The 26,687-nt window shown below is 38.3% G+C and overlaps 1 protein-coding gene across 11 annotated transcripts in view; it reads left to right on the plus strand.

Moving 5' to 3' along the window:
• The window catches only part of CASK (calcium/calmodulin dependent serine protein kinase), a 223,053-nt gene that overhangs the window by 57,242 nt on the left and 139,124 nt on the right, over window positions 1-26,687 (plus strand). The gene's annotated exons all lie outside the window — the stretch shown is intronic.

Genomic DNA, 26,687 nt, shown 5'->3' on the forward strand with positions numbered 1-26,687 from the left:
TAGTGCATACATTTCTAATCTTTAGTAGTTCCTATGGCTATTCAGTTGTGATAATACATAGTAGAAAGATTAGTAGGTATACTATCTCTAAGCCATTGCTATTTCTGTTTGGATATTAGATATTTCTGTTGGATATAAGAAAGTGAGTTTCTTAAAAATTAATTCAAATCAAAAAAGCATACAAAGGAAGTAAAAGCAAGAACACATCAGTTTTGTTTTTACTAGTCTAGATTTAGCAAGTAATTTGCTATAAAACAGGTGAAAACTTTAAAGTGTGAGAAATTATATAAAGAACTGTATACGTTTTTCATATAGTCAGGATTTCAAAACAGTGCTGCAGAACTGCTACAGTGTAAGTAAAAGGCTGTAACTCAACATTTCCTATTTTAGGGTAAAACAATACATCTTTTTAAGTTAGGTGTGCAACTCGTGTGTATAAAGCGCTTCTGTTACACTATATGAAAACAAGCATGGTAACTGAATGACAATCACTGTATATTCCATATCCAGTATATTTTTGCTGGAGACCATATTCTTTTGTACAGTGATGTTTTTTGGAGATTCCACTTGTGCCATTTAAATCCTTTTGAACCCAAGTTCAGCAGCAAAAAAGAGTCAGTGATGGTTTTGGTCATTATAACAAACAATATTAAGCCTTAATGGGTAGTTTGATTGACAAGGTAAATCTCAGGTCTTGCTTCAGACTTTACCAAGGATTTTCATTTAAATCTGATAATGCCATTGCTAGTTTCTTTTTCCTAGCCCTTCAACAAAATATAAGCCACGCATTCCATAATATTCAGCTTGTATATAGCCACATTATGGTTTTAGCAGGTTATGCCTAAATCATCACATTTTGAGCTAGTATATTTTTTACTAAAATGATTTTGTATCTGTTAAAGAAGTTCTGTCTGTATTCTAGTCTTTTTCTGAGCCTCATCTTAGCTACTGATCCTAGGACACATTTCCAGCTTTAGTGGGAGTACTGCTTTCCTCACTCCATGACAGTAATATTCAACCTTTTGGGGCCATGAAGGAATTTCTGAATGGGAGAAATAGTAGACAAACGAATAGGGACTCATCAGGAGGTAAAGAGAAGCCAACAGGAATTATAGGTTTACTTAAAAAAATGAAGGATAGCTGCTGATGGTTTGCATTTGCTACCTGGATCTAAAGAAAAGGCTTGGGAGTATACTAAGAAATTCTGGTTTTTTGATTCCACTTACATTGATATATTTAGAATTTAAGCTGGTCATGGAGATAACGGATCATAAACACTTCCTGGGTTTAGCTTTTTTTTTGTTTTCTTTTGTGGTTTTGGTTGTGGGGTGGATTGGGTTTTTTTTTTTTGTTCTTTGTCGGTATTGGTTTTGGGTTTTTTTAAGGTTTTGAATTGCTATGCGTTAGATTTGTGATGTTAAGACACAGAAGTTATATAAGTGAATGTGGAACAAGTCCTTAAATCTATGTCAGAATCTGAGCCTGTTATTCACAAACTGTTTCCAGCTTGTGTACTCTTTATTTTGTTTTTCCTCTGTGCGTTTTTTTGTTTGCATTTTTTGGGGGGCAGGTTTTGGTTTTTGTTTGTTTTGGTTTTATGTGGGTTTGTGCGTTTTTTTTGGTGGACCTCTCCTTTATCCATGTTTTAGGTTTACTTTTTCAAAGATTTTATTTTTCTTATATTTTTCTGTTTGGCTTATTTCTGACACAGCATTCCTTAAACACATTGGTGGGGAGCCATGATGGTGGTAGTTGCATAAAATAAATATTAGATAACTTACCTAGGGGGAAGCTGCGTTTATAAATTGTGTTAAAGTGTGAGCTGGAATGGAATAGTAAGATTAATCCTTAGGAACATTCTTTACCTCAAAGTTTCGCCCTCTGCAAGACCATTTTGGTCCTGAAGTTTGTCTTTGTACAACCTTCCACCTGCAGTCTTTCTTTGAGGCATAGGAGTGGGAGAACAGGACATTCTGCATGTGAGGGAACTCGTGACAATTCCTTTCCATTAATTTCACATACATGTAGAATGCTGAGAAGTAAAGGGCCCAATATGCCTCCATGCTTATGATTAAATCTAAAAAATCTCTGTTCTTGAGTGCTTTTGCATCCATGTGGGATGAAATTTTTTATGGGTAAGAACTTCATCTTTACATTTGTCAGCAGTGTATTCTTGTGGAAAGGCAACTAACTGCATAGTAGACTGTTGCAAAAGTGTAGCCAGCAAGTCAAAGGAAGTGATTGTTTTCTCTATTCATCCCTTGTGAGACGACATCTGGAGCACTGTGTGCAGTCTGGTTTCCCCAGTACAAGAAAAACAATGATGTACTGGCATATGTCCAACAGAGATGGACTGAGAGAACTGTGTTTTTCTAGCCTTAAGAAGAGAGGCTAAGGTGAGATTTAGTGCTGTCTTCAACTACTTAATAGAAGGGTCTAGAGCAGATGGAGCCAAACTCTTCATATAGGTGCACAGTGAAAAGAAGACAAGAGGCCATTCGGACAAGTTGCAACATAAAAAATTCCAATTAGAGACAAGAAAAAAAAAAATCACCCTGTGAGTGGTAAAACACTGCTACAGGTTGCGCACAGATTTTGGATAGCATCCTCAGAGATGCTCAGAACTGGGCTGCATGAGGCCCTGAGCCCTGATCTGCTTTGACCTGCTTTGAGCAACTTTAGCTTAGATGGCCTCCAGAGGTTCTTTCCAACCTACATGATTCTGTGATTTTGTGGTATTAGTATCAACAGTCTACACGTAGTCTGTGGGGCAATACAGTTTTAATATTACTTAGGGAGAAAATTGAGGCTAAACAGTACTGTGCTTAAAAACAGGAATTAAATTAAAACTGGGCTTGATACAATGTTTCAATTTTTGAAAGTTAACTTAAACTTGTTTTGATACAATGTTTCAATTTCTTTAACTTGTGAGGCTGTTGAGCATGGAATATAGAATGTTTTAAAAGCATTATCTGCTAGTCTAAACATTTCATTAAAAAAAAAACAAACTGACTTCTTACAATAATGTTATCAGCCTTACCACAGTAACAAAAGCAATAAAGTTTGAAAAGTTGATACTTCTCTAGGCTAATCTGTGTTTATCAATTGGTACTATCATAGAATCACAGAATGTGTTGGGTTGGAAGGGACCTTTAAAGGTCATCTAGTCCAACCCCCCTGCAGTAAGCAGGGACATCTTCAACTAGATCAGGTTGCTCAGAGCCTCGTCAAGCCTGGCCTTGAATGTCTCCAGGGATGGGGCCTCCACCACCTCTCTGGGCAACCTGTGCCAGTGTCTCGCCACCCTCATTGTAAAGGGCTTCTTCCTAATGTCTAATCTAAACCTACCCTGCTCTAGTTTAACACCATTGCCCCTTGCCCTGTTGCTACATGCCCTTGCAAACAGCACCCCCCCATCTCTCCTGTAGGCCCCCTTCAGGTACTGGAAGGCCACTATAAGGTCTCCCCGGAGCCTTCTCTTCTCCAGGCTGAGAAGGTTATCATGAGCAGTTATGGTATTTGATAGAGAACCCACTAGCTTGCAAGGCAAACTTTTATCTAGTATAGCTTTCTTTCCATAAGGCTGCTCAACACACCTAGTGTGTATAGGCACAGACAGCTCAAGAGATTTTTCTGTCTGTGTGCATCTCAGCAGTGGTTTGATAATATGAAAAAAATATTAATGCTATGTAATCATGCCTGACAGGTAACAAATATAATTTAGGCTAAATTCTATTGGATTTAAGTGTTAGTATTCATGGACTTGCATACTGTGTGTCATCAACCTCTGTAGTGTTGTAAATCAACCATATTAATGAAGTACATTGACACTTTGTCACTGTTCAAGTGGCCATGTGATCTACTGGATTAGTGTTGGCTACGTTATGTAATGACAGATTCCACTACAGTTCACTATGCTTTCATACCACAGAGATACAAAACATTAAAAATATACATAAGAAAATGTGAAGCTTGAATATTTTTAGATGTAAGAGAGACTATTTTGTACAGTTCAATTTAGAGGATTCATGTGGAAGAGTACTTGATGCTCTCAGAAGCTAGTTTACTCAATGAGATCTAATAAAAATACCAGTGTAAATAAACTTATTTTCAAGTACAGCTCTCAGTTGCTATACTCATAACTTTTGGTATAGAAAAGTGTAAAAAGCATGTTCCTTATTTCTGAATTTGTTACAGATCACACCATAGTTACCTTTTACTGTCTATTTCTTCTGCTGCTCTCTTCACATCCCATGCATTTTCTTTTTCTTTTATTTTTCTCTGCATGGCTTGCGTATCTTGCTTTTAGTTAGCTGTTGTAACACCAAATATCTGTAAGTGCAAACACTATTTCTCAGGAAGAGAATGGTGATTGGTTCCTTACTACTTAGTAAAAGCCAATATACATTATTTGTGTGCCTTTTCTTAATGTCAGATTGCTCTCTTTTAACATGCTGAGTGTTTTTTAAAGCAATTTAAAGGGTAGTGCCCTGTGCTTACAACGCCTGTCTCTTTGAAGTTGTTTTTCAAGATTTAATTCATCGTATATTAGATTCAGTTATATGTAATTCATTTTGATAGAAATGTCCTCACGAAGAAAGTGATTATCATTACTTACACAGCCTTCTAATAGGCTACACCTTATTTATTAGGCTCATATATGCATCTGTACAGGTTTGTATACATGCAAGCCGCTGTGAAGCTGAGTAGATGAGCTGATAAGGAAAGATTCAGGTTTCCTTTAGAACCCCAACTGGTTCTACTGGAAGCGAGCTGTGAAGACAGTCTCTGCAAAATGTTTGGCTGTGACAAAGAGCAAAATTGTAGCCAAGAAAGAATAGTTTTGAATATAGTTCTTGGACTACTAGCACTGAGAGGGGCAAGATAATTGAAGCAAACTGGTATTGCTATGGAACATCAGTTGTAGGAGAAGAATTACAAAATTATTTCATTGTGGGAAAACAAATGTGAAAGTTGGCATCAGTTTGTTTTTTTTCTACAAAGGACGCACAGATCTTTTCCCTGACATATTTCCAGGTTGTGAGTAAGTCTCTTACAGTTGAGACCTTACTCTTATTCTCCTTATTTCCTTAAATAGTTTACCCTTGTTGGTTTTTTTTATTTTTTTTTTAATTTAGACTTGGATTTTTTAAATCAGTTTTTCAGTTCAGTTCATTTGAAAGGCTTTGTTTAATTCTGAGTAAGGGTGAAAAACAGAGTATCTTGACCTTTTGATATTGGAAGGCTGTGGTGAATCACAACTTATTTTTTTCAAAAGTATCTGTGTGTCAGAATCTGCACCTCCATCCCTGTTTTTTCAAGGGTTTAAGCAAAAAATGCAGTGTCAATGTTGAGCTCAACTCTTTGAGTAAAAAGACTTTGCTAGATGAAGGCACAGCTGTCCTGGTCTAATGTTAGCAGTAACCTCACTTTGAGATGGGTTTGGATCAAACGACCATCAGAGGTCATTTCCGATGAGCATTTCTACGATTTAGTGAAAACATGAGGAAGGCACCATTCTAGGTTTTCTTTCATTGAAGGCAGAAAATATGAGGATAACGCAGAGAATGAAAACCTCCATCAGCTTGATTTTGCTTTTTCTTTTATTACTATTATTTTAACCCTATGAGAAATCTTAATCAACGTGTTTAGTAATAGTAGTGTTGCAGATAAAACTATTGTACAGGAGCTTTCTTGAAAATTCATTGAATGTGTATGTTGTAGTACTGAGGAAGTTGAGGCATCTGTTTATGGACTGCAAAAATCACATGGCATTAGTGACACCTGTGTTAATAAGAAACTGCACAGATACGGAATTTTGAAGTGAAGGTGTTTAAAATGGTGGTAGCTGCCTGTCATGGAGTTTGTGTTGCTGGTCTTTTAAATACTACTAGGATTTGTGTATATGCCGTACAAACAATAAAGCAGGGTGGGGTAAAAAGACAGGAAACATTTGAATTTACCATGTAGCTATGGTAATACAAAACCAAGTACTTCAGTCCCTTGCCTTTAATATGTATCTGTTTTTACTGAATTTACGATAGTACTGAACACAAAATGGCTTTGGAAGAGCACACCTCATCTTCCCCCCCAGCTGTTTTTTTGGGTATTTTTTGTTAAAATCTTTACTACTTGGCTACACATTGCTCTGATAACTTTGTTTATCTGTTCTCGGTTTAACTGTAGTGCAAACATTTTAAAAATGACTATTATATTTAGTGGCTGAAACCACTATGGACTAGTTGCACATTGCCAGGTTAGGTAAGTCTTTATATAACATTATCATGAGGGTGGTATAATGCAGCTGAGCAGCAAGATTAGTCAACACATTTGCCAATTTTATAAATGTAAACAGTACCCTTCATAGGTTTCAAAATGCAATGATATGAAGTGTATTTGACTGTCATTTTAAGAATTATTTATTTTAAGAATAACATATTATTAATTTTAAAATTACTGTATCTTGTAATTCTTAGAACACATATTAATGAAATAATTATATAATCCGTATATAATTTAACTTATTTTTGTTACATAGCTGAGTATGAAGTTGACATGGATTTTTTTTTAAGAAGCAATCAAAATTGATTGAAAAGTGCTCCTGAAGTAACATTGCTATAACCTTTTCTCTCACTTTACATCCCACTTTCATTTCTGTGGAACAAGAAAATATGTTCACATATGTGAACAAGAAAGTAAGACCTATGTAAATGATTCTTGTTATGAAAAGTTTCTTTAAACTTCCTGTCATTAAAGTCAGTGAATATGGTTTGTCACTTAAAAGTTAATTCCTCTTTGTACATATAAAATAGGGCTTAGTGACCATTTGATTGAATTCTTTATTGAAATAACTAATATTGTTAAATATGTGAATCTTGTTGGGTAATACATAACACCAAACCATTTTCTGAAGAAATACACGTAATTTGTGCACATCTCAGTCATCTCAAGTCATAAAGAATATTTACTAATTGAGGAAGGCTTCTGTACACGCTTGCACTTATGCATCACTTCGCTTAATCTGGACAAAAGCTGGTTGGTCCTTTAAATCTGTTACTTGAATCCCATCTGTACCTGGGAGCTCACAACCATTTAGAATGCAAGTTTAACTGAAAATTGAACTTGAAAATATTTTAAATTCCTAATAGAATTTTTGAATTTAGGAAAAACATTTTCGGGTAGTGCTTGTAGTTCAGCATAAATCACAGAACCCAAAAGGTAAACTGCAGTTGATAGTATTTATTCCAGGCAGACTAGCAAAATTATGCCATTTCCAGGCACGTGAATGACAAGAAAGTCATGAGTGGTCAGCATGAATTCATCAAGGGGAAGTTATGTTTGACCAACTTGAGAAACTTCCAAGACGAAATGACTGGCCTGGTAGATGAAAGAAAGCGGTGGATATTGTCTACCTAGACTTCAGGAAGGCCTTTGACACTGTCTCGCGTAAGATCGTTATAGAGGAGCTTATGGAGTATGGCTGGTTGAGCAGACAGTGAGGTGGATTGAAAACTGGCTGAACAGCTGGTCCCGGAGGGTGCTCATCAGTGGCATGAAGTCTGGTTGGAGGCCAGTAACTGCCGTTGTACCCCAGGGGTCAATACTGGGTCCAGGCCTCCTCAACACCTCCACTAATGATCTGGGCAGTGGGACAGAGTGTACCCTCAGCAAGTTTGCTGGTGACACCAAACTGGGAGGAGTGACCGGTACACCAGAGGGTCATGCTGCCATTCACAGGGACCTCGATAGTCTGGAGCAATGGTCTGACAGGAACCTCATGCAGCTCAACAAGGGAAGCGTACAATATATCCTGCAGGTGGGGAGGAAGAACCCCATGCCCCAGTACATGGTGGGGGCTGACCAGCTGGAAAGCATCTTTTCAGAAAAGGCCCTGTGAGGGTCCTGGTGGACACCAAGTTGAACATGAGACAGCAGTGTGCCCTTGTCACAAAAAAGACTAATGGTATCCTGGGCAGCCTTGGGAGGAGTGTTCCCAGCAGGTGGAGGGAGGTGATTCTTCCCCTCTACTCAGCACTGGTGAGGCCACACCTGAAGTGCTGGGTGCAGTTCTGGGCTCCCCAGTACAGGAGAGACATGGAGCTGCTAGAAAGAGGCCAGCAAAGGGCTGACGCTAGGGTGATGAAAGCATGGGAGCATCTCTCCTGTGAGGAAAAGCTGGGAGCAGGAGAAGGGAAGGCTCAGGAGGGTTCTCATCAATGCGTACAAATGCTTAAGGGAGGGTGCAAAGGAAATTGAGCCTGGCTCTTTTCAGTGGTGCCCAGTGACAGGACCAGAGGCAGTGGGCACAGACTGAAACACGGGACGCTCTGTCTGAACACCAGGAAACGCTTTTTCGCTGTGAGGGTTATCGAGCCATGGAACAGGCTGCCCAGAGAGGTTGTGGATTTTCCCTCATTGAAGGTAATCAAAAATCATCAGGACATCGTCCTGGGCAACTGGCTCTTGGTGGCCCTGCTTGAGCAGGGAGGCTGCACCAGATGGCTTCCAGAGGTCCCTTCCAACCTCAACCATTCTGTGATTCTACAAAGGCACCCGCACAGCTTTGATGGGTGGATGGCTCTCCTGCGATGGGCCTGGGAGCAGCTGAGCAGGGCATTATTTGGGTCCTCCCCTGCCCCACACACCGTTGTCTCCCTGTGCTCCTTTGTGGCTGTGCAGATGAGGTTTCATCACATAACCTAACAACGTTTTTCTTCTCTAAAACCCTAGTTTAATTATAGCTGCCTTCTTGATTAAGAAAGCAAGCTGTTTGAGAACGAGTTTGAGAAAAGCAAGTCTGTTCGAAAAAGAAATCTAGGTTGGAGGGGAAAGCAAAGATATTCCTGCTTTAGTGTTCCTAAATTAGTAAGCAATACCTAAAGCTTTTACCAGTACAATAAGCCAAATGACAAAGGTGTGTTTCTTCACCTTCTTTGCAAAGCAAAGCCATGATTAAATTTATGCAAAGAAATCTGGAAGTATGCTTTTTAAAAGACGTATTATGAGAATGCTCTCAAGTCTTCATTCTTAAACATTGTTGTCTTTAATCTCTTTACAAAATGCATGAGGTATGTCCAACTTCTGTTTTGAAAAATGAAAATACTTTCCAAAACAGTTCTGTCTTTGTACACAGTCTGTACTCATCTAACGAAGCATGATTCTTGCCAATAGCCCAGAAATAGGCTTCTAACTGTGCTTGCCATAATTCCGGCTGGTTACAAACATAGGGAAGATAATAAGTATCAGCTGTATTTTCAAATATTTTCTGTTTGGATGCAAGCATGTATTCTGTTCTGGTTTGTGCAATCAACAAAACTCAAGACTAATTGCAGCTAAGCTGCAATTTCTGTTAATTCATTGATCCAAAGAGAACCTTCTTTGACTCTTAAATGCTGGGTTTTGTTGTTTTGTGAATCTAAAAATATATGTCACTATGATAAGATAAATAATGATCATTGTGCAATATCGCTCTTCTAGAACTTCTTTTCCTGTTAGAATGACAAAGCTGTATCCTGCCATTGGCAAAAAGTCAGCCTTCGGGTTGTGTGATTTTTTGCTTGGGATAGCTTACATCCTGTGAAAATCTTGTCTAAAAATCTTTCTTTTTCCAAAAGAGAGATGTAATGGTTTGTGATGCATAGATTCCTATTCTGTTCTACTCTCCTGAGTTTTCTGCTAAGTTACATAGGTACATGATGATCTCAGGTAATCTTCACACAAATCAGCTACAAACATTTCACCCGGAGCTTTTCTGCATGCACTGATATTTTTACAGGATTATAGATGAACGTGGTTTTGAGCTATAGGCAACAGAAATTTGCAAAAGTAAAGATGTGGTAGCAAACCTTGATGGACGCCCTAAATAATAGAATGGGAGAAAGAATGATAGCTTTTAAAATGGGGGCATATTTTTAATATGTAATACATATGTCTGCATATTCATAATAATATCCATATATATATATACAGACGAAAAAACTTCTAGATCAGATATTGTCATCTGTAGTTCAAAACTAAAAATACTTGCTCGTAAATCGGTAAAAATACAGGAGAAAAACAAGAATGCATACCTTTAATCAAACCAAAGTGTTTTTGATGTTGACTGCTTCATGATCAGTTGCTTAAGAAAATACAAAATAGCTACCTAATGGTTGATATCATTTGCTGTAAGTCATATCAACCTTTGTACACAGAAGCTCTTACCTTTGTTTGTCAATTTGCTGTATATGCACTGGTGATTGTAAGAACGGTATACTAAAATCAAAGCACATAGCGTAATCCTCCTACCACCTAACTGGTCTTCAAACTGAAAAATTAAGAAGGGGGAAAAAATGGTAAAGCTAAAGACCAGTGACAAGCTATTGCAATCCATACTGCAGTTGTAGAAACTGAAAACTGAAAGTTTTTTCATTCTAATATCTCCATCAGCAAATATTTATGACTAATACATGAAGTATATAGAAGTTGAGAGATCTTCATAGTATGTCATTATGTGGGAAAATGGAAATACTTTGAGGAGAAGAAAGTTCAAAATGTATGGGGTTCAGTAAGTTGTCAGTGCGTGAGTCGCTTGTGAGAATTAAATACTTTGGGTCATATTAGCCCATATTAACTTGTACAGATGCAAGTCGGTCAGTTTAGTCCAGCTTTAAACACTGACAAAAAATGGTTGTGTTTTCCGGGATAACAGTTGCTTCAGTAGGAAAAAAAAATAAAAATCTTGTAATCTTTTTGAGTAAAGAATCTCTGAGAAAAGAGAAAGAAAATGTTAAGAGAAACAACTAAGTCTACCTGATACAGAGGCAGATGAAGGTATTTGTTGTTTGGAAGCTATCTTGTAGAACAGTTTAAAGAAAAGATTTTCATTAACATATAGAATAGAATATAGGAGATTTTAGCTTCTCAATGAAGAGAAGCATTTTGATTTAAATAAATCAAGGACCTGGAGGTCCTGAGGAGACCTGTGAGCTTAATTCTGTTTGTTAAAGACTTTCTACATTTTATCTGCTATTCTAGTTCAACCATGTCAAATATTACCATGTCAGTTGTCTTCCAGTATATTAATTATTTTAATAGAGAGAAAAGTTAGGTACAAAAAATAAGTGATTGTCTAGACAGTTAAATTTAAGATAAAAGTCCACTTAAAAAAACTGTGAATGAACATATGTTATGAATTCAGTTTTATCTTTAATACTGCATTGAATTTCCTCGTAATTCTATGTTTTAAAACTATAACATGTATAACCAGTAACTGTAAGAATTTAACTGAGGCAACTGTCATTCTCCCCACTACAGAGTAATGTAATGGAAGATGTATAGTTTTAAAACACTTCAATCACTTAACTACCTAGAAGATAGAAGGATGAGAATATTATATCTAACTAAGCACTGCAAGATACTTGCATTTTCTTAACGTTATAGCCTAGAAATTTGGGGGTTTTTAAGTGCCAAAGGCTTTAGGAGAGAGGCCTGTTTTTCACAGCTGTGTGTATTACTGCATTCTGTGCACTCTGAAACAGCACTTACTGGCATGGCATTTTCCAGCTACAAGTCATTTATTTTAATGAAGTCACTTATCACAGACACCTGGATAGCCTACTCATGCTGAATGTATTGTATGTATTTGATTTCCTAATATGAATCCAACCAAGTGACGGTTCACAGTGACACAGTAAATTGTCAATGTAAATAAAAATACTGTGATCTACAGTTGGTTTACTTATAATCTGTGATGGAGATTTTTCTTGGAGTATTTTTTTTTAAGATCACCTCATATATGAGTAAGACTTACGGTGCTTTTCTTGGTTGGGGGAGGGGGTTGTTCTGTGTATTTATTTTGCCTAAAATATTCAGTGGTCAAATTCTTTCTTTTTTGAAGTTGCTGTAGAAGAAAAAGCTCAATTGCAAATGAGACTGGTGCTAAAAAGTAATGTTTCAATCTTTCAGAATGTCATAGCATTTGTTAAGGCACTTAAATGAGGATTTATTTTTAATACTTTACAGAACCCAGAAAAATTACTTTAAAGATATATTCCAAGTTCCACAGAAAGTTACTACCAGAGTCAATAATACAAACCCCACGTTTCTTGATTTCCTCTGGTTTCTCTAACTAAATAAAGTTAGGTTAAAAAATGTATTATTTGATCTGCTGTGACAGAACCAGTTACTGTAGATTTCTTAATAGCTGTCACTTTTAACATTGCCAGTGGTATAGTGACAATTAACAATTGCAGGTCCTGGTAAACATATTGCCTTCATTTATATTACAAGTAGTGAAAATGGCATATGAAATACTTCTTTGCCTGTGTAAGGTAGATTTTTTCCTTTGCCAAAGTAAGTATTTGAATTCAAGTTGCCACGACATAATATTACAATACGTATGTGTTGCACATCAGTGTTTTCAGGTCTGTAAAGGTTATCATCACTGTATTCTCTTTTGTCCTCCTAGTTCTCTTTAAAAAGCTGTGCCAAACTGGAGCCTGTGTTTCAAGTTCAGGGCTGCACAGGTGGGGTTGAAAGAAGCTTTCAAACACGTGTTTGAAAAGAAGCTTTTCATCTCTGATGCTGTGGTTTTACAAGAACCTCTATTCTTCTTGTGCTGCAGACTGATAAGGCACCTACTGTCTCTGTCTCTCAGAACCTTATCTATTTGAGGGGAAAACCAGTAAAGAAACTAGTATGCCCTAGAAATGCAGGATGCTAACATCTAGGATTATTAGATGCCACTTACTATCTGCGCAGTGTGTGGGTGAGTCCCACTGCTTTGCATCTCCTTCCCTTCCCAGTCAATAAAACTGGCTGAGCTGATTTAACAGCTCCTGGCTGCTGAAGGGGGAGGGAAAGTCCTGTTCCTTCAACCCAGGTTCCTTGCTATGCAGTCCTCTTGCCTTGTTTGCATTGGCTTTGGTACTTTTTTTTTTACCTTTGGACTGATTTATTTTAACTCAAATTGGGGAAAAAAGTGAACAGAGGACTAGTTTTCACTTTCTTGTCGATCGGCTTGTTTTCTTTTTTAAATACACCTTATTTAGAAATCTGTTAGGGTTAAAGAAGAATTACCTTGTTAAGGGGAAAGTGTAAGTGACCATAGTTTGAATTTATTCAGCTGGGAATTTTGATATTGTCTTTAGAGGAAAATATTTCTGTATGTTGTGTGTTAGTCTAGAGTCTGAGATAGTAAAACAGTGTGGGATGCTTGAAAAATAGAAGAGAGGTACACCACTTATAAGGGCTACCAGTGACTGTTTAACACATGAGTACAAGCTGGGGTTGGAGTAAGAACTGTAGGAGCGTGTCCTGTAAATAGCTGTGGTTGCTACCTCAGTTCCTTCCTAAATAGCTCATAGGCATTATTTCTTTTATCTTTTTGCCTTAAATAACAAGCAGCCAAGCTAGCTGGGGAAAGTGCATGCACAAGGTAACATTACCAAGGGTATCAGAAGAAAAAGCCTCAATTCTTTTCAAAGCTGCTATCCTTATCTGTGCTACTGTCAATCTGGTAGGACTGGTCAGCAGCTAAATATCAATTAAGGATTTGAAGATGTGTGTTCCATTCCAGAAATCGTCTGGACTACCAGGTCTTTCCCGCTGCAGTTTCCTATTTCTGGTCATGTCCTGTTTTGTTTGTGAGTGTGGAGCTCTTTGTGTGATTGGCTCTTCTTAAGGGGACTGCCTGGTTTAGTGAAGGCACTCGTTCAGTTGGGATTAGCTGCTTTTGTGTCATCATCCATTCCCTCCCCCATCACACAGGCAAAAGAAGTTTCCTCATTTGGGGGAAATTTCAGTCAATTTAATTTATTGTCGGTTAACAAACTTTTAATTACTCTTTCTGGTATTGAAACAAACACAGACAAGCTTAGGCAAAACATCCCTTGCCTCCTGCCTGGAGACCTGATGTGGTCACCATTCCCCTGGCCACACGTCGCACTCAGTCCCTTCAGAGAGGCAGCGGGCAGGCGAGAGATGGGGTCAGCGCGTGCTCGTTCCTCTCTGGAGCTGTGCCTCTTGGCCCTGCGTGGGCTGCTGCTCTCTGCTCCAGCCCCTGCCCTCTCCTCCTGCTCCAGCCTGATCCCTCTCCCTCAGTCCTCTTCTCCCTCTTGTTGTTCTATTGTGTCTTGTGTTTTTTGGTGCTTACTGCCCTCTCCTAAGCATGTTTTTACAAAGGCTCTATGAAGACTTGTGGCTCAAAGGCGCCATACATGTGGCTGATGGGACCCAGCTGTGTCCTGCAGTGGGTCCATTGTGGAGCCAACCGTGTCCAGCGCAGAGCAGCCACTCATCTCTTCCCACTGAGGACACCCTGCAGCCCCATGCTACCAACACCTCACCAGTTATGCCCAGTACACAGACACGCACACACCACTTTTTAGGAATTTGTATGAATTTGCTCTTCTTTTTCTCTTTTTGGTCTTCGCCAGTCTTGCTTTTTCACCGTTCTGTTTGAAGACTTGGTCATTCACTGTTGTCAGGTAATGTTGGAGTAAATTGATTACAGGTGAAATACAGCTGGAGTTCAGTGCAGCCTACTGTTTTGTTCCTCGCTTATCCCTTTGCGTGTTACAACATAAGAGAAATTTCTGCCTTGGTTCTGTTGTAATTTAGTAACTTCCATCTATGGTGCATAGTTTGTAACAATTTTTGAGGAATTATGGCCTGTACTTACTAACAGTCAAAGCTATTCACTGCTTCAGAGTATGGTAATCTGAGTTGCAGGTGTTGGTCTGAGGACTGAGGGTACATACATATGCCATTATGCGCAACAGTCTTTGAGGGCGGGGAAATATTTTAATATTTATTCTGGTTTTTTATAAAAATAATTTACAATTTGAAAACTTTTTCTTTAAGTCTTCCTTGTCATGCCAATGAAAACTGATGGGGAGAGATAGTTTCTTTATAAAATTGGGTATCTTCTGGGTTACTATTTAGAAAAGTTATGCTGTAGAAGAGAACTTTGGAGCTGGTCATGCTGTAGTGACAGTTTGTTTGCTGGTAGTAAGGCAGGTTTATATCCTGAATCAAACCTGTACCCACATGTGAGATTGCAGTAACTTGATTTCCCCTTGCTCTCAGTGCTGTTCTTCACCTTTACCTCTTGCAACTGGATTGCTGGATTTGGCCCAAGAAAAGTAGCGCCTTAGAATAGAAATAGAACGACATGCCACCCTTTGTTTTTCTGAAATTGTGATTACTCTTCCTCGTAGCAAGCCTGGCACCTTCAGCTCCTGTACATGCTTTGTTTCCTCGATTTGGTGGCTGTATTTATGATCCAGTGGCCCAGAAAATAAATTAATACAATTGGTCTAGTTCTGAGGTTGCTTCTAAAGAGTAGGAACTGCTACACTTGAGGGCACTGGCTTTGCTGAGATGATGCCAGTTTCAGGATTTGCTTCATCTGTCTTAGAAGATTCTGTCCTTTTGTATCAGTTAGTATGGAATTTCTGAGTTGTGCATCACCTCACATTTGCCACATGATTTGCCAGATGCTGGGTGGCACTTCTGTATAGTTTTGGTTTGCTGTTCCTGCTATTAATGAGGATCTTTCTTACGGCAAAGATAAGAGTTCCTTACCTCGCCAAGTGGACCAGATTCTGGATTAGTATTCCTACAGATTGAATTTTCCACTGCAGTTGTCTGGGGCTGTGAGAATTTAAAGAATCTTGTTTCTTTCATAGTTGGATGGAGCCTGTCTGACAGCAGTCCTTGTCATGTGTTAGTAGAAAGTTAATTGGTGTTCAGTTAGACATTTGCATATAGGAAAAGCTGAACCTGTTGAAGAAAGACCCAATTTCCAACAGCGTTTAGAGGTTTTAAGGACTACAGTGGGGCAACACTTGAATTTTTTTGCAATGTGATATGTGTTATTACTTGTTTGTGTAAATAGTGATTTAGGTAGCTGTCAGTTCTCTGAAACGGTACAGGGAGGACAAACTTCCCTACAGTTAATTCTTCTCATGCTGTTCTTTAAAGATATGGTGTTTCCTTGAGTATTCTTCCAAAGATGAATTCCATGTTAGCTTTTGCCACAGAAGTACAGTTTTTTGAGAGTACAAAAAAGAAGTTATGTTTTATGTCACAGACCTGCAGAAGAATCTTTTGAATAATAACAGGACCAGATGCATAAGGCAGGCCCAATGTACTTTTCACTGGTGTGTCTATAGGAATATCCATTCTCAGACACTGACTTGGGAGGAATAATGGCTGCAATGAAGGTCTACTGTAACAATGTCAAGGTGGACCACTTTTCAATTGTGAAAATACACTCTAAGGCTGGTTGCCTCGTTGAGTAGTACCTCCAACCTTAATATTTGCTAAACAGCCAGTTGGAGCTCCACTCACATTTTAAGCAAGGGATACGCTGTGCTTAAGTGTTCATTCTTGACAGAGTTGGTCCTGCAGTTTGAGGGGATTCCACTTCCAAGAAATGGTGATTAGGAGCTCCTGGAGTCTCTTAAATCTGATTTTAAAAAAGCAACCAATCAAACAAACAAAAAAACCACACAACCAACCAAAATTAACCAAACAACAACAAAATAACCACCAACAAAACCCCCCTACCTAATTTCATGAAGACTGATTTATTTATTTTTTTAACTATTCATAAGTTTCTTTGAGCAGTGAAGGCTACACGTACCTCCACTTCTGCTCTCTTCTCTCCACCCTCCCACTGCTCTGAAATTCCTTCAACATCTGGTCAGGCTCAACAGGGAACAAAAAGAAATGTCTTCGCAGTGTTTCTTTTGCTGTAATTGTAGGGCATGCATTCTGATAGCACTGACTGGCAGAATGTTAAAGCTGGTCAATTTTCCTTTCACATCTACTAGCATGATCTAGATGGGCATGCTTTCGATGTTTGCTCTTTGGACTTGCTTGTGGTCATTGGGTGATGTATATGTTGCATTTTGATGTGGTGCCATAACGGGGCAGCCATTGTAACAACATGCTAAAACAGGAAAAGGAGCAGTTTTGTTTATGTACATGTTGTTCCTCCATTATTTGAGATGCAAATTGTAATTTTCATTTGGTTTGTAGGCTTTTGCACAAGGGCTAACCTGGAAGAGAGTCCTGAGATCAGGTAGTTTGCTTTGGTTGTTATAGCGATGGAGTTTATTCTATGCATCTGAACGGTTTCTGAAAAGAGTGGGGTGTTTCATGTATCAGAACTTCAACAAAGAGGTTGTAAAAACAAGCAAGCTCTGTTCTAGGCCTTTCTTTCTTAAGCCTGTTGTCTGGGCAGGTCCTTGTTGGATCCTGTTGCAACTCCGTGGGTCATTAGATCTTGAAAGATCATAGAAAGGGAATTTTTTTTCCCTTTCATCTCATGCTATGCTGATACTTTATTTCGATGGCCAAGTCCATTCTTCAACAGATTTTAACCACTCAAAGAATGGTCGAAGTCCAACTCAAAGATCAGTTATTGCTGAAGGTCTTGTAACTTAAAGTGTTAGGTGATTATACTGGAAATGTGTTACAGTAACGAGGGATATGTGTATACAAGAAGCAAAAGAAAATTTTTGAACTTTTAAAATAAGAAAATGGAATTTTTACTAAACGTTCGTACAAGTTTTTTGTGCTTACTAATTACATTATGTGTAAATAATATATTTGTATATTAAAATCCTTTTCCAAACTAGAGACAATGAATCAGATTTCATTGCTATTAGCAGGCAACTGGTTTCATGTCATTTTTATCATGTGAATTTTATCAGTATTTTGGAAACTTGAAGATAAATTTGCTATCAAAAGATGGCAAAACAAAGAAAATAGTCTCTAGGAGAAATGGTTGTTACCTTTGTGCAGTATTACATACAGTAAGCTAAAGTTCAATAAATGTTTTCATTAAAATCTGTGGGCCATTGTAACTGTCCTCAAAGTTTAATTTGGCATATAACTTCTTAGATTTTGGTGCATGTATTTTTGCAAAAACTCGTAAAAGTGTGTTATGACAGATATGTCGTCATCTGCTTTCACCATTCTTTGATTCCAGTATTCATTGCTGGCAACACTTGGCACTTTTGTGTCTATGATTGTTCTTAAGTCGGCACAAGCATCACTTGAATAATATTGCTTGTGGTAACAAAAGGTTTAAATAGATTCCAGCTTCATGATTTTCTGTGGCATTTGGAAAACACAAGATGAAAGATCATTTAATTTAATAAAGCACATCTCAAGAATGTTGAAAAGTTCAAAGCTTTAGGATCAGCTTCAATGCTAAAGGTTCAAAGGTTTAAAAAAAGTGTGTTGAGAGCTTTAATTAATTTGTTTTCAGTTTAAGAATGTTATGGTGCAGTTTATTCTGTTTTAAAATCCTACTTACCTAGCAATTACAAATAGGCTTTCCAAACTGGCTGTATAGTATGTGTACAACATAGGATATATATAAAAACTGGATTAATTTCTCTGTGCTCTGAGGCAGTTTTATTTCCCTGTGTTTTCCTGTGTTCCCTATTTCCATTTGTTCATGGATGAAGACTTACGCAACAGGATGATTTAAGCAGCCAAATCTTACTTCTCTATGGCAAATGGTGACTAAAGTACTGTAGCTAATACGAAAAAGTGCAATAATACAGGTACAGTGGGATGTGTTAGAAAGCATGTGGATGTGCAAAACATGTACAGTGTGCTTGTATGTATTGTGATTTGTGAGCTGTAGCTTAGCACCAGTGCAGAACTGTCCATTTGGAAAATATCAACCCCATTTTCTTGGCATTCCATTTCTGGGAGTGTTTATTAGCTTATCCACAGTTTGTGTTTAGCTAGGCTAATAAATCCTCAAAAATCAGGGTCACTGTGACTTTCAAATGACCTTACATGTAGCTAGCTCAAGTCCATAATGGTTTATTAATTCAGGTATTGACTAGGAGAGACTATTCTGTATCATCATGCCCTGAAGCAGCATAGCTGTTTTGCATATACTGCATTTAAGCTAATAAATTCTGCTAGACCTGAGCTGGCTCTTAATACAATTGCAGATGCATATACAACCTGCATAAACAGCTCAAGGGTCTGCAAATTTGACTTTTTATGTCAAAGTCACAGGTGCGTAACTCATTCCCTTCCTATAGTGGGGAGTACACCCCTCCCTGCCTCAGTTTCTTGTCTTCCTCTGCCTACTGGAAAAATGAGAACGTGGTTGTGCAGCATGAGACACACTGAACAGGTGATTTCACAGAAGAGGTTTGTGAGGGAAGGGGGGTCAGGTTAGTATTTGCTTCCTCCTTCAAGGAAGGGGTGGGCAGTGCATCTTGTGCAACTAACTGTGCTTCAGTTTATTTTCAGGATCTAGGCAATGCTGCATTCAGCCTGAGAGTCATATGTTGTGTTAAGACATGGTTTTGATTTTGTTGTGCAGACAGGAAAGGTGGTCTAAAGAATCTGCAGAATGGGTCATGGCTCTCTTAATTCAGCTGACCTATGTTAGTGTTATGTTTTACATTTCCAAGTACCCCGTCATGTCAATTAAATTTTTTATCCTAGTGCTATTTAATGTAGACAGATACTTATTTTTCTTTTTAACTTGTGAGGAAAGGAAATTTGGTTCTTTAACAAAAGAACCCTGTTAACTCTTTCTTCCAGTGGTCTTATCCTCTCTGCAAAATAGAACTTTATACAGATTATTGTCAGTTATTCTACTTCTGTGGACTTCTAAAATATATTAGTGGACATATGCTTTGATCACTTAATATATATGTTTATTGTTGCTTTTGCACTTTTGAGCAAGGAAAATGGGCAGCATTTGTAAGGTTCTGTTCTTACTCTAATTGATCATCATTTCATATTTGGATACCAAAGAAAGAAAATGGATCTCCTGCTAAGCGTGCAGGAGTGAGGTAGTACAGATTAGTTGTTGGAACAAATTTGAGTCAAGCCTTTTAACACCTAAAAGAAGGTTCATTCAGTTCTGAGAGTGTTTTACATGCAAGTACTATGAGTGTAAGTACTTAGATAATCTTTACTCTGTCAAGCAGGAGCAGCAATCCATTATCCCCAGCTGGTTACTGCAAGGCTTTATGGATCGATGTCAGTCCCTCAAAATACACAGTGACAGTGAAGGAAATTGTTGTATATATTATTACCCTGTGGTTCTTGTCATTGACATCACCTGGAATTTCAGAGGCAGTGGGAAGCTCCCTCAGAACTTAGTTAAAAAGCCATGCATATGTACTGTTTCCAAGTCTGTTATCTCCTGCTTTCTGATATAATTTCCAAATTTATAGATTGGATTAAGTGACCAAACTGTTTCTAACTCATTTTTTGCTAAGTATGAATTTTAGGTATTTTTTATTCCTTGTTCATCACCAGATAATAAAGAGGGGAAATGAAATACTGTTTTTTTAACACTTGGGTGAGATTAAAGAAGTAAACTCTTTGTATCTGTATTGGGTGAAGAGGAATTGTTCTTTAAATATCATAAGAAGTGTGAGAATATTATGAGAGAAAATATTTCTCAGGTGATCTTTAATTGCTACAGGATTGGAATCAGTTCATAGGCAACACTGTCATTGGATAATTCTTTACGGGGATATGTGCCCTCTGTCAGTTTTGGCTGTTTTACAAAGAAAAGCATAAGTGACTATTTGTAAAATTTTGCAGTATTTCCAGCCATTGTACAACCAAGACAAGTTAGGCAAGTTAAAACCTTATTCCTATGGCTGTGACTTGAATGTTGCTAGAAACAAGTTTGAGCTCAGTTGCACTGGTTTCATCACTAACATTTGATCTTTGTGGAAAGAAAGGGGGAATGTATTTCAAGGGCACTGGTTTCAGAGACATGCAGGAGTATTGCAACTGCACAAGCAGAAAGGTAAATTGTGCTCTTTAAAGCACTACGATCTTAATAACAGTATTTAAAAATATTTCATGAATATGTGGAAGTAATAAGTCTAGCTAAAACTGTTGGTTGAAAGTGCTGGTAAAGAATAAATTCTGATGTGGTTTTTTTTATTGCTGAACTAAGACGTGCACCTGTTCTACAAAACTTTCTTTAGAGTATGTCAGTTGACAAAAGAAAAAAAATCTACCAGTTTTGGTAATAATTGCAAAGAGAAGCATGTGCAGAAGTGGAGCAAACCAAAACCAACTTTTTTGCTTATTCTCAATTACTAATGCCTGGAAAGCGTTTTCTGGTTCCTGACATTGTTCCATCACTGAACCAGGAAACAAATTTTGTTAACGTAATTATTCTCCAGCATTCAGACATCACTCTGCTACAGGATTTCCTAGTTAGACAGAATTGGTATCATCCTTAAAATTTGGCAGATAGTTGCCTATTACTTGGGGCACATCTCCACAGTGCACTGTAGATGCTGTTTGGCCTGGAGTTCAGCATGCTGTGAAGGAGCTTTCGGTACTCCAGCTGTCTCAGAACGCCAGCTTGCACTATTTTACCTGAGGAAAAGCTGTAAAGTGACCTGTGCTGCATGCTACAGCTACCACAACCAAAACATCCACTCACTGAGCTATGGGACATTGTAGAATTAATTTCATCACAGTAGATTGATATTTTAGATCCTGTTTTTGCCTGGGTTGTCTAGACTCGATAGGGCAAAATAGACTATTTCCTTTCCGGTATTAGTGAGCAGCTGGTTTCATAATGGCTATGCAGAGCCTGGCAGTTCAAGACAAAAGAAACTTTGATCAAAGCAAACAAACAAGTAAATTTTGCCTGTATGAGAAGCATCTTAAGCAGTCATTTCCCTCTTCTGAGTGCCTTTGGGCACTCTGTTTCTGCCTGTTAGTGTTCAACAGCAGCAGTGTAATGGATTATTTAACCCTTCCTAGAACAGGAGTTAGGGACAGTTTGTCTAGACTAGCTCATTCTCTGAAGAATAGATTCCCTTTGTGTCTTTCAAATTCCAGACTGTTTCCTGTAAAATTGAGATCCTTTGTTAATATCAGAAAATGAATTTCCCTGTCATTATGTTGAGGAAAAGGCAAGGGCACAAAAGAAAAGGCAATTCAAACAAAAAGAAAACTGCAAATATTCTAATGATCAGCAACAGAAGTAACTTTTAATTTTTCAGGATCAAGTAACATTCTTTTCTTGATAATGTTCTGTTGCCTTCAAAGGCACTTACTTGATGTAATGTCATTACATTTTAGTACATGAGTACCAAAAACCTCATTTAAAGGACTGCAAAGTCTAACCTTTAGTTCATCTGACCTGCCTAATTTTGGCCAAAACATTAGAGATGTCAAAGTTTGGTGTAAAAAATTTTTCTGTCAATCTGAATTTAACATTGTTAATAATGCTCTTAACACGTTGTGAGAGATACATTGTGCTGGCCAAAGGCTGAAGAGAAAACATAAAAACACACATATATTCACACATACACCCCCTGCAGCAAAAATAATCCCCCAAAACAAACAAACAACAAAACAAAAACCCACCCTGTGTGATGAACCTTTAAAGAAGAGAAATTCCAGTGATTTAAACTGAACTACTTGCAAGTTCTAGCTTTCGAAAGCTTTTTGCCAGACTTCAAAGCAATAAACACTACTCTGTTATAGTTTTGTGGATTAAACAAAGAACTTCTGGCTCACAGCAGCAAACTGTTTAAATGTATTCTAGTTGTGTAATATGATTATCGATGTGTGCAGTGTAGTAGATTACTGGTGTAGTCATCAGCTCTGAATGGCTCTTTAGGCGTAGGAAGAGAATGGTCTTCCACAGAATCGGGATAAAAGGGTGCTTAGCCTTCGGTGTACCTTAATTATTTTAGGGTGGCATACTTTTTTGTTTGGTTGGGGTTTTTTTGTGTTCTTAGATCTGAAGTGTAATCATCGTTAATCAGATCGATGGTGTAAAACCGGCCAAACGTAAAGCTCTCTGCGGCTCAATAAACGCAGCCGCCTTTTGTATTCAGTTGCTGAGTACATACCAGATCAAAGTACGAGCTGTGTTGCCACCTAGTGAGAAATCTGTAGGTACGCGTGTTGAGTTGGAGTTACAGAGAGGAAAGAGAAATAAGACCTGACTTATCAGTTCATTTTTCAATTTTAATTAGAATTTCAGTTAATTACATGAAAGTATAAAGCTACTTCAAGTTAGCATTTCCTGATAATACTGTGAAATCTGGTGTTCTTAGTTTTCTGACTTCTTTAGTCTTAGGGAGTAGGACAGCAATGTTGCAGTTGTGATCTGACATATTGTCAAACATTTTCAGCTGGTGCTGCTGTTGAGATGAGCAATGCTGCTGCAATCTGGTCATTTGTTTCTGTTGCTGTGCTGTATTGTGCTCCTAAGCGTTTGTGCAGATACCCAGAACTAGCCAGAACTAGTCTGGCTGAAAAATAGCTCTAAGGGGAGGGACAAAAAGATTGTTTGCAGTCAGATCAATTCCTTGATTGTGTTTATTGTGCAGTTGCACAAGCAGTTGTGCTAGCATGAAGGGGAGAGGTGGTGCAACAGGGGAGACTGAGTTGTCAGAAGAAGGAACAATTGTTGCTTTTAATGGGGCTGCTAGTTTTAGATGTTTACCAGTTTTCACTACCAAAAAAAACCTGTGTAACTTTGTGAAATTATGTCCTTTCAGTCATTTCAGTAGACAACCACTGTGACGTTACAGCTGAGCATTTTGCCACTTCAGTCCTCCAGCCAGCGTGTAGCATTTTTACCAAATACACACCCTGTGTCTAATTGTTTTTCTATTTTTTGTTTTATTTTTTTTAAAGAAGTTCCACAGCATATTCTACCAGATCAGCTGCTGCACATACCCTTCCTCTTCCCTCTGTTACAGAATTCATTGTATCACAAAGTGTTTTAAAATTGTGGTTTGTAGTATAGTATAACAACATGTGGTCTCTGGTAATTGGGAAGGTGTTGGGTTTCAGACTAATATGCAGTGCTGCATAACAGGTGGGAACATGGGATTTAATATAATATGATTATCCGTAGCGAACCCACTTTCATAATTTGATTGATCATGACTTGAGAGTCAATGACTATTTTCAATTTCCTTTCATCAATTATTGAAAACAGAGCAACGTTAGGAGAAAAGGAATGTGTTTCAGATTTTACAGCAGAGGTTCCAAAATGTCTTCAGCAGCAGCAGCCTCCATTTCTGTTTTGGAGTCCAAACTTGTTAAATTCATTTATGGAGTTTATAACACTATTTCTGATTATCATGTCCCTACTTGAGTTTGTGAAACACTTTTGAAACTGTTACTATGCAGCACGGAGATCTACTAACAGTGTTTTGAAATACAGATTGTGCATCTAAAAAAAAAATAATCTGGGAAGTGTTGGTTTCACTTTTCTGTGTTTCTCCTCTTCTTCCTCTGTTCCCCTGCCTCACCGAACTTGATGGTTGAGTTATAAACCAAGAGGATGTAGAATGTAGAAAATCTTAGAGGACAGATAAGGGTTTATCCAATCTTTGCTCCTGCTTGGGGAAGATGAGATTTGATTATTATTTTTTTTTCATTGTGGTGGGTGTTTTGTAAAAAGTTGCTAAGAATTATCATTTAATTAAATGAAATCAAATGATTTGGTTTTAATTATCCGCAATAGGCAGCAGTTCTTTCAGATATTCTTAAACATTTATATTAGTTCAAGTTGATTCATTACCCAAAATACACCGTCTTATTGATGAAGCATTGCTTATTTGTATGGCAATAGAAATTAGGAAATGAGTAAAAGGAGGGAGGGTTTGCTTTCATGGACACAACTATACAAACCAACTTACCATGTCGGTCACATATGCGACTCTGGACAAGTCTGGTGGATGTATCAGAAGTTGTTAGAGAAAAGGAAAAGAAAATGTTTTTTTCACACCCACTTTCATGTTCTTCATAGCTGATGGACTATGAACTGAGGAAGGAAAATTGCCTTTTAAGTCTCCCAAGACACACAGATCCAGCTAAAAAGCCATGAATGTGCTTACATTTATGTACAAACACTGAGAAAGAATAGAGTAGAAAATGGAAGTTACTCAGAATTTATCGAGTGTCTATAAAGTCTGCTTCCACGAAATGGAGATTTCCATATGTTTCTGCATGAGGGGCTCAGAAATAGATTCTCGTTGTTGAGTATTAGATGTAACTGCATCCTGGTTTTCTTTCTTCATGTCATCGTTTTGTTTCTAAATGATACAGTAGCATTAAAACAAAAGATACTGACGGGAGATGGATGATCTCACATTCCCATTGTAATTGTTGATTACCATGGTGTTTTTATCAAGGGTCATTCACAAGCTATATGCATTTGTTTCTTTTTAGTATGTTTTAAGCATATTTGTTAAGGTACAATATGGTTATACAATAAAGATTTGGTGATGATGGAGACACTTTGCAGGGAAGGTTGTGTACTTGTACTCGTGTTTTGCAGCATCCTAAGTATCTCCAAGTACTGGCTTTCATAGTCTTTCTTACTTGCTTTCTCCTTCCATGTTCCTTTCCTTTCTTTTAAGCCAGCTTCTGTACTTGAGATTGCTCACTGAGCCATTTCACACACTAAGACTGCATGATGCCGAGCTAGTGGGGAAAAAAATGAATGTTTTTTACTGAGTAAACGCTGAAATGGTTTGGTCTGTGGTGTGACGAGCTCCAGGCTGCTGCACAGTGGAACAAAGGGCAAGAATGTGTGTGGGATGAAGGGAGAAACAGCCACCAGTTAAATCAGCTTGGCTACCGCCGAGCTTTAGCCACCCTAAAGTGTGTGGGAGGGGAGGCAGGAAAGCTTTTACTGCTTGTTGAGGCAAGGACTCATTAACTGGTCAGATGTATCTGTGTGATGAGGAGACAGTCACATATCCCAGGAGGGCAGGCAGTGCGGTTTTAATTAAGAGAAAGGAGAATACTCTCTTGTGGAAGAAAAAACCAAAACATCTTTGGGGCAGAAACATCACTGTGGTTCCGTAGTACAGGAGTTTCATTGCCAATGTCAGTATAGGATGTTCCAACCTCCAGCTGCTCATTCCTGTTGCAGTATGTTGGCTTTGCTGAGAGCTTTTATTACTTCCTTGCTATATTATTAGAATAATAAAGTCTAAAAATAATTTTCACAGAGGAACAAGAATAAGCAAACAGAGAGGGGATAGGGAAACTTTTTAAGCTGGTATTGCCCTGAAAGTTCATCTGATTTTGGATGTGTGACCTCAGGTACAGTATGATTGGTTAAACTAGAGTTTGCTGTCATGCAAGATGTGTCGTGTGCTTGTTATGTGTTGTCTTGAGGCAGAAGTGTGTAGCGGTATGCTCAGCTTGGAGGTGATCAACTCTGGGGTCCTTTGAAGCATGGTGTCTAGTGCAGTCTTGGCTACTAGAAAATGAAGCAGACTTGTATTAAATGTAAGTGGCAAGTTTTTGATAATGGGGTGCTGCAGGGGTGGCTTCTGTGGGAAGAGGCTTGGGGCTGCCCTGTGCTGGACACAGCCAGTTCCAAACGGCTCCAACAGACCAAAGCTGAACCCATCAGCCACGTGTGTGACACCTCTGTGAAAAGATATTTCAGGAAGGGTAGGAAATGCTGGACTGAGGCATGGGGAGCGTGGAACAAAAAGAAGGAATGCCAAGATCAGGGAAGGAGGAGGTTCACCATGGCAGAGCACATATCCCCTGCAGCCTGTAGAGGACCCGTGCTGGAGCAGCAGCAAAGTGTGAGAAGGAAGGAGCAGCAAAGAGGAACCACTGCGTACCGAGCATGACCCACACACACCCCTGCACCACTCAGAGTTGGGCGGTAGAGGAGT

The sequence above is a fragment of the Larus michahellis genome, chromosome 1, assembly GCF_964199755.1.
Source record: "Larus michahellis chromosome 1, bLarMic1.1, whole genome shotgun sequence".
In the NCBI taxonomy this organism is placed as follows: Eukaryota; Metazoa; Chordata; class Aves; order Charadriiformes; family Laridae; genus Larus; species Larus michahellis.